Here is a 14111-nt window from a genome sequence, read left to right as displayed (position 1 = left end):
CCTTCACTGCGCTCTGCTTTCTACCCTACATGTGACTGAATGTGTATTCACCGAGGCCTCACTAGATGTTGTGTCCTTGACTTTCACCGTGACATAAAAGTCCTGGGCCTCTATGGAAGCAGCACAAACTGCACAAACATGGCTGGAAGCACAGAGCACAGTGTAAGACAGTGTGTGTGTGTGTGTGTGTGTGTGTGTGTGTGTGTGTGTGTGTGTGTGTGTGACAGGATGCTAATAGTAGTGAGTCACAGTCGTGACCCTCTGTCTTATTCTGCAGGTTTTTAACTTCTGTCTTACATAACAGTGAGGAATAGTTTCACTTCCGTGATATTGTTCATATTTGACATGATAACATTACGTATATTATTAACATCGTAGCAACATAAGTCAGGGGTCGAGGTCTCTGCAGCTCTACACTGACTGAGGTGATCCGTCTGAAATGATAATGTCTGTACATGTTTGAACCCATGTTGTGAGTTGTGAGACCCGTCTCGCCCCTGGTAAGCTCTCATCTGTGGAGATATGTTTGAAGAAAACAACAAATGAAGCAAGCGGCTGGTGAGGGGGGGCGGAGCTAAACAGACAGATGTTCTGTTTGTCAGGAGTCGGTGGAGAAGAACCAGACTGAGCGGTGAAATAAAGCCATCGATTCATAATCCGCTGACAGCTACAGTCACTACCGACTGGGACAACGACCACAAACGTCTTCCGTCCACATCTGTCCTGCTCCGGTCTTTGGTGGACCGCAGCAGCTTCACTCTGCTGTCATCGCCGTGACATTTGAACCTTTACCATCATAGCAACAGTTTGTTGAGGTTAATAATGTTGCTCCACTGTTTACTCCTCATTAAACTTTAATTAAATCTGCAACAGCTTCCAGTAGAACTGAGTGCAGCTCTTGTGTGGCGGTGAAGCGTACTTTACAACCACCTGAAGGCAGAGGGAACATATTGAATTCCTCTCGCACACGGCTTTCTCTCAAGGTCTTTCCTTTCTTCCTGTACAGTTTGTCTGTGATGACTTCTGCAGGAATCAACTCTCTGTGTGTGTGTGTGTGTGTGTGTGTGTGTGTGTGTGTGTGTGTGTGTGTGTGTGTGTGTGTGTGTGTGTGTGTGTGTGTGTGTGTGTGTGTGTGTGTGTGTGTGCGTGCGCGTGTGCAGCTGAAGGCTGTTTAGTGTGTCGGTCCGTCCGTACCCCCTCTTATCTCTGAGCTTACAGCGCATACCTGCGTTCAGCCGTTGCCGTGTTTACCAGGTAGTGGTGTCAGAGAGACAACAAAGGATGTGAGGAAGCTGTCCAGCTGTTCAGTTTTATTCAGCCGGCTCAAGGACCGGAGGTTTGACCCAGGAGACGGCCCTGACGCTCGGCAGATCGGGGGCAGGTACTCAGGTCGGACCAGGTGCTGGGCCTGAATATGAGTTCATTTGATCAAATCATTGTTAAAGTTGAAGTTTGAGTATTCTTTTGTTGACTGTACATTTAGAGAGTAAGGACCCGGCGTAGAGGTGAAATGCTGCCCCCTACTGGTTTGGAGTGTGTTGCTGAGTATTACTTCATGAGACATTGCACCTTTAATGTTTCGGTTAAAGGTTGATTTTGTCCACATACTGTATCTACCTATCTATCTTTAAGGTGTCATCTTTCTAGTGTATCATATACATTCTTTAGACCCTATTCACTTGGTGAGTCTGGATTAGGCTTTTGCATGCGTGGCGTCTGTTTGGGTATTGATAGATAGACTTTAATTCAGGGTCCAGAGAGACGTATGGGTGTGGCTGTGACATGTTTATTGAATATGATATACTGTGTGTGTGTGTGTGTGTGTGTGTGTGTGTACTTGGTCCAGCCCGTCTGCTGGCCCAAATGCTACTGAATTCATGCGTCAGCGATTCTCTTGTTTACTTCTTTACTTATACTTCAAACTATACACTGTCATCAGCATAAAAACTTCCCCTGCTGCATGCCATTAGCCCATATACTAACTTTAAAAAGGAAAACCACACAATAATAGACTATTAGCCCTCCGTGAATCCATACCTCCCTCCAGCACTGAGCATCAAAGTGTTCCTGAACTTTTCAAAGCACTCCCTGCTTGTTTTCCACCACCGTCTTCAAACGGGCCTCGGCATTAAAGAACTTATGATAGAATCAAATCGGCGTATCGGATGGAGTAATGTCAACAGATCTGATTAGTAAATCGGACAACCAGGGGCGGGGCTACCTTGTGATTGACAGGTCTCTATCAGGGCGTTGTGTTGTTTTTTTATAGCTTCATCCCCATAGTGAGCTTTTAATGAAGGTTTATTGTAACATTGTGGTCGCCTGTGTGTAGCTCCACCCTCTCTCTTGTCACTTCTGGTTGCAAAACACAAAATGGCGAACATGAGGCTTCAAAACGGCAGTCACTGCACCGCTGGGTGACATCACTGTGACTGCGTCTGTGCTCCATCCTCTGGGTCCCAATCAACCCTGCTTCTAATGCAGCCGACCAACACGTCCACTTAAACGTCTACCTTTACGTTCGCACGCCTTTCAAATCCAAATCCCCAAATGAGAACCACCGTGTCTCCACTTTTGGAGGATTTTCTCTCTTTTTTTTTTTTTTGTGAAACGCACGCACGCACGCACGCACGCACGCACGCACGCACGCACGCACGCACGCACGCGCGCACGCGCGCACGCACGCACGCACGCACGCGCGTGTCGAGTGGCCTATGTGATGTTAGGGATGCTATCTGGAGATCAAAGTCGCCGGGCTGGCTTTTAAAACTCAAGTGGTCCAATTTCATTCAGAGGCAGAGAGCCCGGGAGGCTTTTGATAATCCACACAGTCTGATGAGATTTCCGCCGCAATAAGTTATGGAAGGAAAAGGTAAAGGAGGAGGAGGAAGAGGAGGAGGAGGAGGGATAAGTCAGGAACGGCGAGAGAAGAGAGGAGGTGGGACAAGAGTTGCCGACACGGGGACAGAAGAGCAGCTCTGTATTTACAGCTGATTGGTCCATTTATACTGTGTCTCAGCATCTTCTTGTCTCCTGTAATCCCCCCCCCTTGTTTCTTTAAGTCATCCGTCAGACACAGAGACATGTAGATGGGACAGAACTCATCCCTGTAATCTATCCTGCCTCTCATTCCTTCTCCTTCTCCGCGACGACATCCATTTGTCAGCTGCCTCCGCGTCTTTAAAACGAATCCATTTGCCTCGACGTCGCTTCATCGCAAAAAGGGGGGGGGGGGGGTGCAATTTGGCAACAAATGCGGAAAAGTTGAAATGGGAGTCGGTGCGGTGATGACTCCGGGGGCTCGACTCTATTCTCACACCATCAGATGTGACTCGTGGTTTCCTCAGCATGTCCTCTCCCCTCTCCTGCCCTTCCTCTCCCTAATGGCTGCGATGAAACGCTTTGAGAGATCCTTTGAAGACGTGCGGCGTAATGTGTTTGGAGGCTGCCGTTTGGATACAGCAATTTGGGGATTCATTTTTATTTTATTTTGTTTTAAAGCCGTATATAACTTGTAGTCCCCAACAGATGCTTTATTTCCTTAGTTTGATAAAACAACCAGCTGTTAAATGTACCGAGCTTTTATTAAACGTAATGTTTGTGAGGTGTGTTTGTACGGCTGGATTTATTGATGAAAAGCCATCGCTGTTTATCTCACTTTATTCATTTTTTTATTGAGCAATAAAAAACTAACTTTTTCAAGGTTTTGCTTTGATGGTGTATGAAAGCGCTAGATTGTGCTGGAAGGCGGTATGACAGAGGACTCCCCACCAGAGAGCGGTCAGGTGTTTGATGTCACTGCTGCTGAAGTCACCTGTTACCACACGTTGCACCAGGTATTGACATCAAAAGTCAAACTTATTTTCTTCTTTTTCAGGTATCGGAAAGGAGCGAGCGGGCAACCAGATGACGTAAGTTAATAACTTTCTATGGTTTGTGAGTGAATCCGAGCGTGGCTCTGAACTCCACTTGACCTGAGGACCTGTGATGGAGCACAGGCAGGCTGTGGTCTGCACACTCCAGGGTGGCAGTGAGGGGAAACAAAAGACGTGTAGCGGATGTGGATTCAATGGCTTGAAAGGATAAATGAGAGGCTGTGTGTTCAGAAAGGGGAAATGTCACGAAGGGACGATTACCGCGGTGACAGATGCATTATGGGCTCTTATGAGGGAGCGTTTTGTGTGTGGCTCGACAATCAAACACGCATGACAAACATTTTAACACAAAACATGTGACAGTGATGATAAAGACACTCGTCTAGCTCGCTGAGCGCCGACGTCCGTCTCACGCATCGGACTAGAGAGGACGTTGTCTGGGAGCGGGACGGCGGTAAAGACAGAAGCGTCCTGTGTTGCCTGGAGGCAGAAGTGCAGCCGTTCACTGTTGATTAGTGCGGCGGTGATGTAACACTGAAGGCGCTCACTGCTGCCGTGATAGAGAGAGAGTCAGAGACGAGTCACATGACACGGCTCAACTTAAACGTGACGCCGTTACACTTCCTGTCCAGCTGACTCATTCCCAGCAGGACGACAGTTACGCAACTCATTCCTGTTCATTTTGAAGATTTTACCAGGTTGCTGGTCCAAGATCACGATGAAGCAATGGCTGCTGGGATATAAGCTGTCCGTTGAAGCAGCTCATCAGTGAGAATACGGCGTCGGGACGATGTTCTCATTCACTCACATCTGCGTTGCTACTCGGGCGTGTCGGACGCATCTGTGTCGGCTACATATGGCGCTGCTGTTGTGATTGTGATTAACAGGATTATTATTAACGAGCTACTGTCCCTTCTGTTTCTAGAAGAGCATGAAGGACTTCATTTGACGAGTGCATCTCACACGTACCCGGAGTGTTCCTCTCACCTGTTTCAGCGACATCAGCTCCGGTTGTTGAGGCTCGGTCCTCAACGCCACCGACAGCTCTCGCTTCACATCGAAGGCCTTTAGAGGAGGGTTTACCGTAGCGTTAGATCCCAAACAAGATACTCCATTTTGACGGTATATTGACTTCACAGCAGCAACATCTCTACAGTTTCAGTGTTTATATTAGTAGTCAAATACATGAGAAACAGTTCAAATGTGCTTCTCTCAATGTTTCCTGTTTGTGTTTCAAAATAAAAGGCCTCCAGTCAAACAGTTGCATGAATCACTTTAAACAGCCCCAGATAAAACACCGCTCTGCTTTGAAATGAAGCTCGGGTTCTTCAGCTCTCCTTCTCCTCCGCTCTCCTCCGCTCTAACGTCGACGCCAAACGCCGTTTATATGATCGGCGGTAATTAAAGCGTCCTTCACAGACGGCGCCCGCGATTCTTTGCAGCCCTGTACTTGACTGTGTGAAGCGTCACGTCTGTGCATGTGCATTCCACTTAGTGCGGCATGTGTAGGTGGGAGTTCATTTATATATATGTATATGTGCTTAACATTTAAAGTATGGCTGATCCATGCTAATGCATCTACGTACTTACTGAGTGTGTGTGTGTGTGTGTGTGTGTGTGTGTGTGTGTGTGTCTACATGTACGGTCCTGGTATGAGCAGAGTAGCGTTGCTGATGCTGGAGGTGTGCAGGGAAGATGCAGCTCATGCAGGAGTAGCAGCTAAATGAGAGAATGTCTCTGCAAGGCGTCGACGAAACCTTTGAAACATCTGAGACTCCACAGTCGGCTACAGAGCAGCAGCTTCTACAGCTTAACATCGGCATCTCGGTGCATATTCACATGCATAACGAAGCATACACTTCATAAGAGACAGGCTGGGGGACGGAGTGTGGAGTCATTGACAGCAGAGCAACAGATGAGTTCAAGGAAGCGTTTCCTGTGACGTGATCTCTGTCACACTTCAAGGTCAGATTTCACGGTCGGCCGTTAGAGACAAGGTCGTTACGTTGAGGCGTTCTCAATTGAAGTGTTGTGTGTGATATGCTACCGGACCACACGGTTCACCGGTAATGATCACGCTGGTCAACAAGCACAGCAGTGATTGAGAAGCAGCCCTGAAACATGAGCATGAATATGGAGAAGGGCCGCTTTAGTCCTTGAGCGTTTTTGGTTGTAGACGCGGCGGTGGGGGGGGCAATGAATTCACAGTTAGGTTGCTTAGTGGGACCGGAGGGAGGGATTTAAACAGGAAACAGATGCACGATGTGCCGCTCCACTGCACCAATATGTAAGCACCACGTTTGGCTCTGCTCTTGCTAAAGAGAGGCTGATTTATTCATGAAGCCTTTATGACAGTTAAGTTTCAAAGGCCTTTACAGAAAGTGAAGAACCGGATCAGACGTCATGAAGGGAACGGCAAACAAACGGACCGTTCTACATCGGCCAGAGGTCTCCTGTTCCCCTCAAACGGTTCTTCTGTTTGATGGGCTGGAGAAAAGGCTGCGGATGTTTGGACATCTTAGCGGACTTCTTTAAAACAAAGAGGAAATACAGAAATAGCATCAGACACCAGACCTGTTGTAGAAGTGCTGGTTGACGCCAGCAGACCACTGGAGATGTTCGTCTGCCGTCTCCAGCATGACGCTAGAAGTAGACTAGTGTGAAGCAGGGTCATGTGCTTTAGAACTATCACTTTGGACTCTGTTGCAGCTTTGTTTAAGCTTGAATGTAGTGGTGAGTCACACTCACACTTAGTAGATGTATGTTGTGTAGAGTTATACACCAAAGACGAGGTAGAAACACACGTCAAGTGTCCGATGACAGGAGTGCAGACGAGTTCAGGCTGTGTGGTTTTAATAATCCGTCAAACCAGTACAGCCAACGGACTCTGTGTTAATCTAATATGAACTAATACGTGTTGGTGTTTCCTATCTGCCCCTTGTTCCAAATATATGAATACAAAAAGAAGCACATTTCGTTCTTATTTCTCCGATGATAACTGAGCGCTCTCCCCTGAGACTTTGTGCGGCACATCGACAGCCCAGTTCTCCAGATGAAGCTCCTTCTTTCTAATAGCGTTAAAAGGAAACTTCAAACCTTTAATATTCTCCCTTCATGCGATGTTTGATTGACTTCCAGTAAGACAGTCCCAGCACTGTTCTCTTGAATGGGTTCCAGAGGGTTTATTTTAAGTCCTTAAAGTTTGTTGCGCAGCCTTTTGAAGTTTGTTTTAAACTCATCCCTGTGCAGAGCGCCACACACACACACACACACACACACACACACTCGTGGCAGATGGTGTGTGTGTGTGTGTGTGTGTGTGTGTTCATCTTCAGGGGAAAGTGACTTCTTTTTTCCTGAAGTTTCATGTTGAAAGAGCCAAACCTGTCAATGAAGTATGGTTTGGCCCAGCAGCAGAGTTATCAGCATAACATCGTGTGAACACTCAGTTCCTTCCTCAGCTGAAGTAACAGTTTGACCTTTTGCTGCTGAACAGGCAGGATGTTTGTCTCCTTCCTTTCTGGCCTCAACTTATCAGTGAAACATAGAAACTGACTTCAGACAGACCGGACTTCCCGGTGAAGAGCTCAGTTCCTGATCTGACTGAGTCGTTACTCAAGTCGACCTCCGGTTCTTTATCTCTGTCTCCCCGCCCAGCTTTGTTCTCGGAGACATTATGCCAGCCCCGCGGAGCCGCCGCCGCCGGGCTCTTCAGCTGGACTCTGACACCAATTACCCGGCCCGGCTTCCCAGACCGCCAACACACACGAACGTCCATCCGCCTCTCCGTCACACCAGCTGTCGCTCCGTCTTCCCCGTCTGCCTGTGTGTTAACGCTGCTCTCCCTAGATTCACAGTTCTTCTTTTTTTTGTGTCCTTATCTCCGTGTTTACAAGAAAAAACGTTATGTAATGTCATAAATATGCATATTGGAGGTCGTGTTCAGACCCACAACAGTGCTGTGAAAAAAGCCCAGAGGAGCAGCGTAGTGGGGTCGTGTTGCTTCAGGTACATGTGAGAAGACTAAATATAAAACAGGAACTCTAGTCCCAGACGAGACGAGGCAGCACAGCCGATTAAACTTTCAGAATTACGTAGAACATTTTACATCTATTTAGCATGAAGCTTTGATCCAAAGGGACTTGCAGTAGGTGCAACCAACCGTGTGGTACAACCTTAAAAAGGTCAGGAATCATTCAAGTACATCAACTTCATCGGGTTCTATGGGCCAAGGTGCAGTTTGAACTGGGCTTGGTTATAATAGAAATTGCCGTACTGACGATATTGCTTTAATAAAAGCAACGATATACTAAATCATCGTCCAAAACAAAAAGCTCATTGCGTTGGTTGTTTTCGGTCCGGCTGCTGTCCGTTGACAGAAGCGTTTCGGCAGACTGGACCTTCTGTTGGATGGTGAGTTTTAAGATGTGGGCGGAGATTTGTGGAGTTTCCATTTTGAGGCCCAACTTGTTTATGACACGGATTACAAATCACGTTCACGTTCTCTGGCTCTCCGTCTTTCTCTTAGTTAAAAACCAAAGAATCTACTAATAGGCACATTAGCATTCTTTGTTGCTAACGAGAGTCATCACATGGACGCAAGGGATGAACTGATTTGATTTTTGGAGGTTAAAGGTCACCTCAAAAAACACGTGACTGAAGAATTAATATGCTTAAATGTCTTAAGCATCAAATGATGATTTTGACCAGGAATGGATGCAAACCAGGCGGCAACCTCCGCTTCTACAGAGTGAAGCCAATGTAGAAGTGTGTTAAAGCTGCATTCTCTCTAGTGTCCAGCAGGGGGCGACTCCTCTGGTTGTATAGAAGTCTAGTCTAAAATGACTCTACTTCTCTCTTGATTTATTCCCTCAGTAAACATTGTAAACATGAGTTTATGGTCTCAATCTCTAGTTTACAGTCTTCTTCAATACAGCATGATGTTCATTTAGTACATTATGCTCCATTTAGAGTCAAACACACCATAAAGAGGGGATGATTTAGGGGCGGGGCTTACTGTGATTGACAGGTTACCAGAGCGGTATATACGGCGTCTCTACGTCACTCCTCCTCAGTCCAAATATGGTCACTTCTGTTCACCGGTTGCAAAAAAACAACACGGCGAAGGCGGTAATTCAAGATGGCGCCGCTAAACTGCTCGACTCGAGGCTTCATAACAGCAGTCAATGAGTGGCGTCACTATGACTACGTCCTCTTCTTACACACAGTCTGTGATGCAAACTGCATCACACTGCAGCTTGACTGGTTGGCGGAGGCATACGACCTCGACGGTAAATAAAAGATTTTTATTGATTGTTTAAACATCGTGAAACATTTCCGAAGCTTGAACAAAGCAACTGTCTGTTTCAGTGACACGGCATGATGACGTGATTACTGTTAAAAGCAAAGTGGAAACAGACTCAGTGGAGGCAGTGTACAAGTGACTCACACACACACACACACACACACACACACACACACACACACACACACACACACACACACACACACACAGACAAACAAATCAAACCTGACGATAGCCTTTTACTTTATTCTGCTGAGCTGATGGGAACATTACGTTGTGTCTCTCAAGGCCCTGATCTTCCTGATGGTTCTCTTCTTCACATGAGACCTCTGCAAATAATCCCTGTTGTCTCTCATGAGCAACAATAGAAGAAGCATCACACATTGGTCATCTTCAGAAGGTTAGGCTGGATGGTTTGGTATATAAAGTGTCTTAGCTGGCCGCATGTCTCCTAAAAATCAGCTGGTTCGAGTTAAAATCAAATCAAAAGATATTTAATAACTACAGAAGCAAAACAGTTACAAACTGAATACACTATTAATAACAAAACAAACAGTGAGGCCCAATCCGGGCCACGAGACAGACTCTATGTCTGCTCCATGGTCAGGAGGAGGTCTGAAGACGGTCCAGGATCCAGTCCTCTTGTCCCTCCAAAGTCTCTGAAAAGTTCTCACCTCCCAACCATCGATCAGCTCAATGATTGGCTGAAATCCAGTAAGCTCCCCTTTGACCTATGACCCATTGTTCTGGGCAGACGCCTCACCCAGCAGCACCTATCCTTCCCCCGCTGCTGACACATTCCTCAACCCCCCCCCCCCCCCCCCCCAGACACTCAATACACATAAATTCCTCACAGCACCCTGCCTCACCTGGAATAAAGTCCATCTATTTTAATATGAAAAGAAAAAGGTTGTATTTTGCGCGGCTTTCGTTAGTATTGTAAGTGTTACTGCGTCGAGCTTCAGGCAGCGGTTCTTCATCACAGAGGTGTTACACCCGTCAGCTCGAGACTACATTAACGAGGATCCGTCTAATGCGGCTCAGCGGGGGGGGGATACCGATTGATCGGTCACATTGTATGTTCACTTTGCTGTAATTAATCACAGCAGCTTCTCACAATGTCAAGGGAAGAATACTTCCCTCTGACGTTGGGGGAAAAAGCCGAGATAAACGGCTCAATTAGCTTCAATCAGCTGCTGATGTTTGAGGGAAAAAAGAACTAAAGACCGCACAGCGGGATGGACAGCGGGCTGAAGGACCATCAGACGCATGTTTCACATGTTGAAGTTACTTGGTTGTACAGACCGAGTGCTCGTGTGGGTTGTTTCTGAAGGTCTAATGGGAGATGTGGTCGATAAAAGATGGCATCGCCAGGTATGGAAGGAAACTAAAACAGTAGGAGGCCGGAGCAACGGAAGAAAACATAAATCAATCGACACGAGCAGGAGCAGCTGTTTACAGCAGGTCGGATCAGACGGAAGCAGACGTGTGATAGTCGGTGGAGCGACAGTTAGAGCGCTCCACGTTATAAAGACTCAATGTTTGATTTAACACGAGCGGTGGATTAATGTACGTTAAAGTGACGACGCAGTGCAGTTAAAATAACAGCTAACACAACTATCACCCCATAAAGTGGAGTACGCTGTAGGGCGGGCTTACTGGGATTGACAGGTCGCTGCCTCGACTCCACCCACTGTACCGTAGAGTCCAGTGGAGGGCGGAGCCTGTTTGAGCCGGAACAAAGGTTACAATATTGTAACCCTGGTTCTTCATAGCCCTCTATCAAAGGAGCCCTCTCAGTGTCCTGCCACTACGGTGCTGAACACCAGGGTCTACTGCCTTATGAACTGTGACGTTTGCACATTTATTCCACACTTATGCTCATCTTCATGTGCGCCTGATTGGTCCAGTAGAGGGCTCTGACTTTGCTCTTAGAACTCGGGTTACTATATTGTAACCTTTGTTGTTAGTGTGACAAGGAATGCGGAGCAGCAAACACTCTGTTGTCTCCTTCTGGACGTCCCCGCTGCCTCGGACAGGCTGGGCGTCAAACCACAACCTCAACTTGTGTGTGATTTGATTGATGGTTCAAAGTTATTGCTACGATTCATAAAAAAAAAAGAAGTCACATTCAAATGTCAGTTTGCACTAAATTTGTTCGTGATTATAGTAATTGTAACCATCTGTCTGTGTTATTAGAGGTGAGGTTTTTGTTCTGCCTTCAGTGAGCACCCATTATCCATTTCATCTCCCCCTGTGCCCACCCATTGCTTTCAGTCGTCTCTCACACACACACACACACACACACACACACACACACACACACACACACACACACACACACACACACACACACACACACACACACATACACACACACACACACACACACACTCACACACTCCTGCACGCGGATAGAAATCGTGCCTCCTGAAGCTACCGGCGTCCTCCGGCTGCAGCCGCGCTTGTTAGCGTAGCATCAGGTATGCGGCGGATCCCCCAGCCTCAGTCTTAATTGCATTCCTCTGGGCTCAGCTCGACTCCCCCGGAGAGTCAACACTCCTCTTTGTGCTTTTGATCTTAACAAGCTTTATTAACTACCATGGCAACCTGCAGGGGCTGCTTCTGGGTTGGCGGTGCTGTCGGGCCTTTTGTTACTGGACAGAAATAAAGGGGCCGGCCTGGCACACACTGCTGCTGTAGGGAGGTTTTGGATTGGGGGGGGGGGGGTTGTGAATCACAATGGGTGCAAAATATTATCTCTGAGCTAATTGTAATGAGTCCAGGCAATTCTGTTCCTGCAGAAACAACGATTTTTCACTTGGCGGAATTAATTTGGCAGCATCTTATTGAGTGTGAATAAATGTTTGTTGACTGGTGTTGTGGAGGGAATTCAGAAACAGGAAGGAGATGCTGTGATCCAGAATCCAGAGTTGTCAGATTAGATTTATCTGATAATGGTTGTAGAATACAATCAAATACAAAATGTCATTTCATATTCTATTAATTGAAATTGATTCAATACATTTACTCATTCAGCAGGATGGTCGACATTGACGTAGGCAACATGGACACAGTTTGATTATGAGCAGGAAGCCTATTAAATCAGTCATTTTCTGGCTACAGCTTCACAGATTACAGATCTTTGACGAAAACGATGGCTTTTTAAGATTAATCAAGAAAATAATCTGCAGATTTATGGATACTTAAATTAATTAATGAGCTGCAGCTCTATAAGGAACAAATACAGAAGTCCTTCATTTAATGCCCATGTAATAATCTGCTTCTAGATCAGTAGAATCGCTTTCATTTGACAATCATTTCTTAACAAATGCACTGGTTGTCCGCTCTTTAAAGCATTTACTTTGGTAGAGCGGGAAGCTGTGAATTGTATTTAATACTGAATTAAATTTGCAGCAGCATATTAATTGCTTTGAAAGTCTTTGATGGGATTCCCGACAGGATTCCTGACAGTCCTTTAGTGTCTTGTCTTCTCATCACTGCAGCGCAGGGAAACATGAGGCGACTGTAAAGCAGCTACTGAGCCACTAATGCGCCCTGATGAGGGGCAGTGCTCAGCCTCTCTAACAGGCAGCTTCTTCTGCTATCTATACGCAACAGTTGAGTCAAAGTGACCCGATGAGGCTGTAGCGGAGCACTGTGTTATTATTTATGTCATCACATTCAGAAGTTCTTTATTGATCCCCGGGGGGACTTGGATTATGTCCCACCACCATTATAGTTTCTTCATGTCTAACATTAAAGCATAAATGTCAGTAATCGTCGTCTTCCACTTATCCACTCCGGGCTACTTATCATCTGTAAATGTCATAGTTAATTTCAGGAGTACGTCTGTTGATTTAATTGTTTGATATTTTACTACTTTGTGAACTTTGCCTACTTCTGTTCAATAACTTTTATCCATCTGAACATCTACTTATTCTGCTATTAACTAGTTTGCTCTTCAGGATGCTCTGAAGGAAAGAGGAGACATAAGACTGATGAGACATGAATGCTCAATCTTAGGACTGATATTGTCAGAAGAACAGATGGCATAACATGGTGACGGATATTCTGTGGAAATCAGATGCGTGTGCATATGGATGTATAGGTTTATTTATTTCATTTGCACCGGCTGTGTAGTGACTGAGGTTAAATCCATGATGCACAGCCAGTCATCTAGTCAGCCAGTGAAGCGTCAGCCAGGTCAGTCAAACAGTCAGTCAGTGAGACAGTCAGTCAGTCAAACAGTCAGTCAGTGAGACAGTCAGTCAGTGAGACGGTCGGTCAGTGAGACGGTCAGCCAGTGAGACAGTCGGCCAGTGAGACAGTCGCCCAGTGAGGCAGTGAGACAGTCAGTCAGTGAGACAGTCAGTCAGTGAGACGGTCTGTCAGTGAGATGGTCGGTCAGTGAGACAGTCGCCCAGTGAGGCAGTGAGACAGTCAGTCAGTGAGACAGTCAGTCAGTGAGACAGTCGATCAGTGAGACAGTCGGCCAGTGAGACAGTCAGTCAGTGAGACAGTCGATCAGTGAGACGGTCGGCCAGTGAGACAGTCGGTCAGTGAGACGGTCGGCCAGTGAGACGGTCGGTCAGTGAGACGGTCGGCCAGTGAGACGGTCGGTCAGTGAGACAGTCGGTCAGTGAGACAGACGGTCAGTGAGACAGTCGGTCAGTGAGACAGTCGGTCAGTGAGACAGACGGTCAGTGAGACAGTCGGTCAGTGAGACAGTCGGTCAGTGAATCAGAGATTCAGTGGAGGTTGAGATGGCGCTTGGTGGTAATTGTGGTCTCTCTGCCTGATAGTTGCTCTCATTATTTCTATCTCTGAGCCCATTTACAGAGCCGTGTTTCACATTAAGCTCTGATAGGCTATAATAGCCTCTGACACCACTCTGACACACACACACACACACACACACACACACACAC

General features: G+C 46.6%; 1 protein-coding gene across 5 annotated transcripts in view; it reads left to right on the top strand.

The window, feature by feature from the left end:
• Positions 1–14111, top strand: part of si:cabz01090165.1 (uncharacterized protein LOC100333421 homolog) — a 254108-nt gene that overhangs the window by 43445 nt on the left and 196552 nt on the right. For all 5 annotated transcript variants that reach the window (XM_068716614.1, XM_068716621.1, XM_068716626.1 and 2 more), the window contains one exon: positions 3878–3911. The gene's annotated coding sequence lies outside the window, so the exon portion shown is untranslated. The remainder of the gene's footprint in view (positions 1–3877; positions 3912–14111) is intronic.

This window comes from Cebidichthys violaceus, unplaced genomic scaffold (assembly GCF_023349555.1).
Source record: "Cebidichthys violaceus isolate CVI_PGR_0920_01 unplaced genomic scaffold, fCebVio1.0.p SCAF_1, whole genome shotgun sequence".
Classification (NCBI taxonomy): domain Eukaryota; kingdom Metazoa; phylum Chordata; class Actinopteri; order Perciformes; family Stichaeidae; genus Cebidichthys; species Cebidichthys violaceus.
The sequence above is the reverse complement of the archived record's forward strand: the minus strand, read 5'-3'. Positions and strand labels throughout refer to the sequence as shown.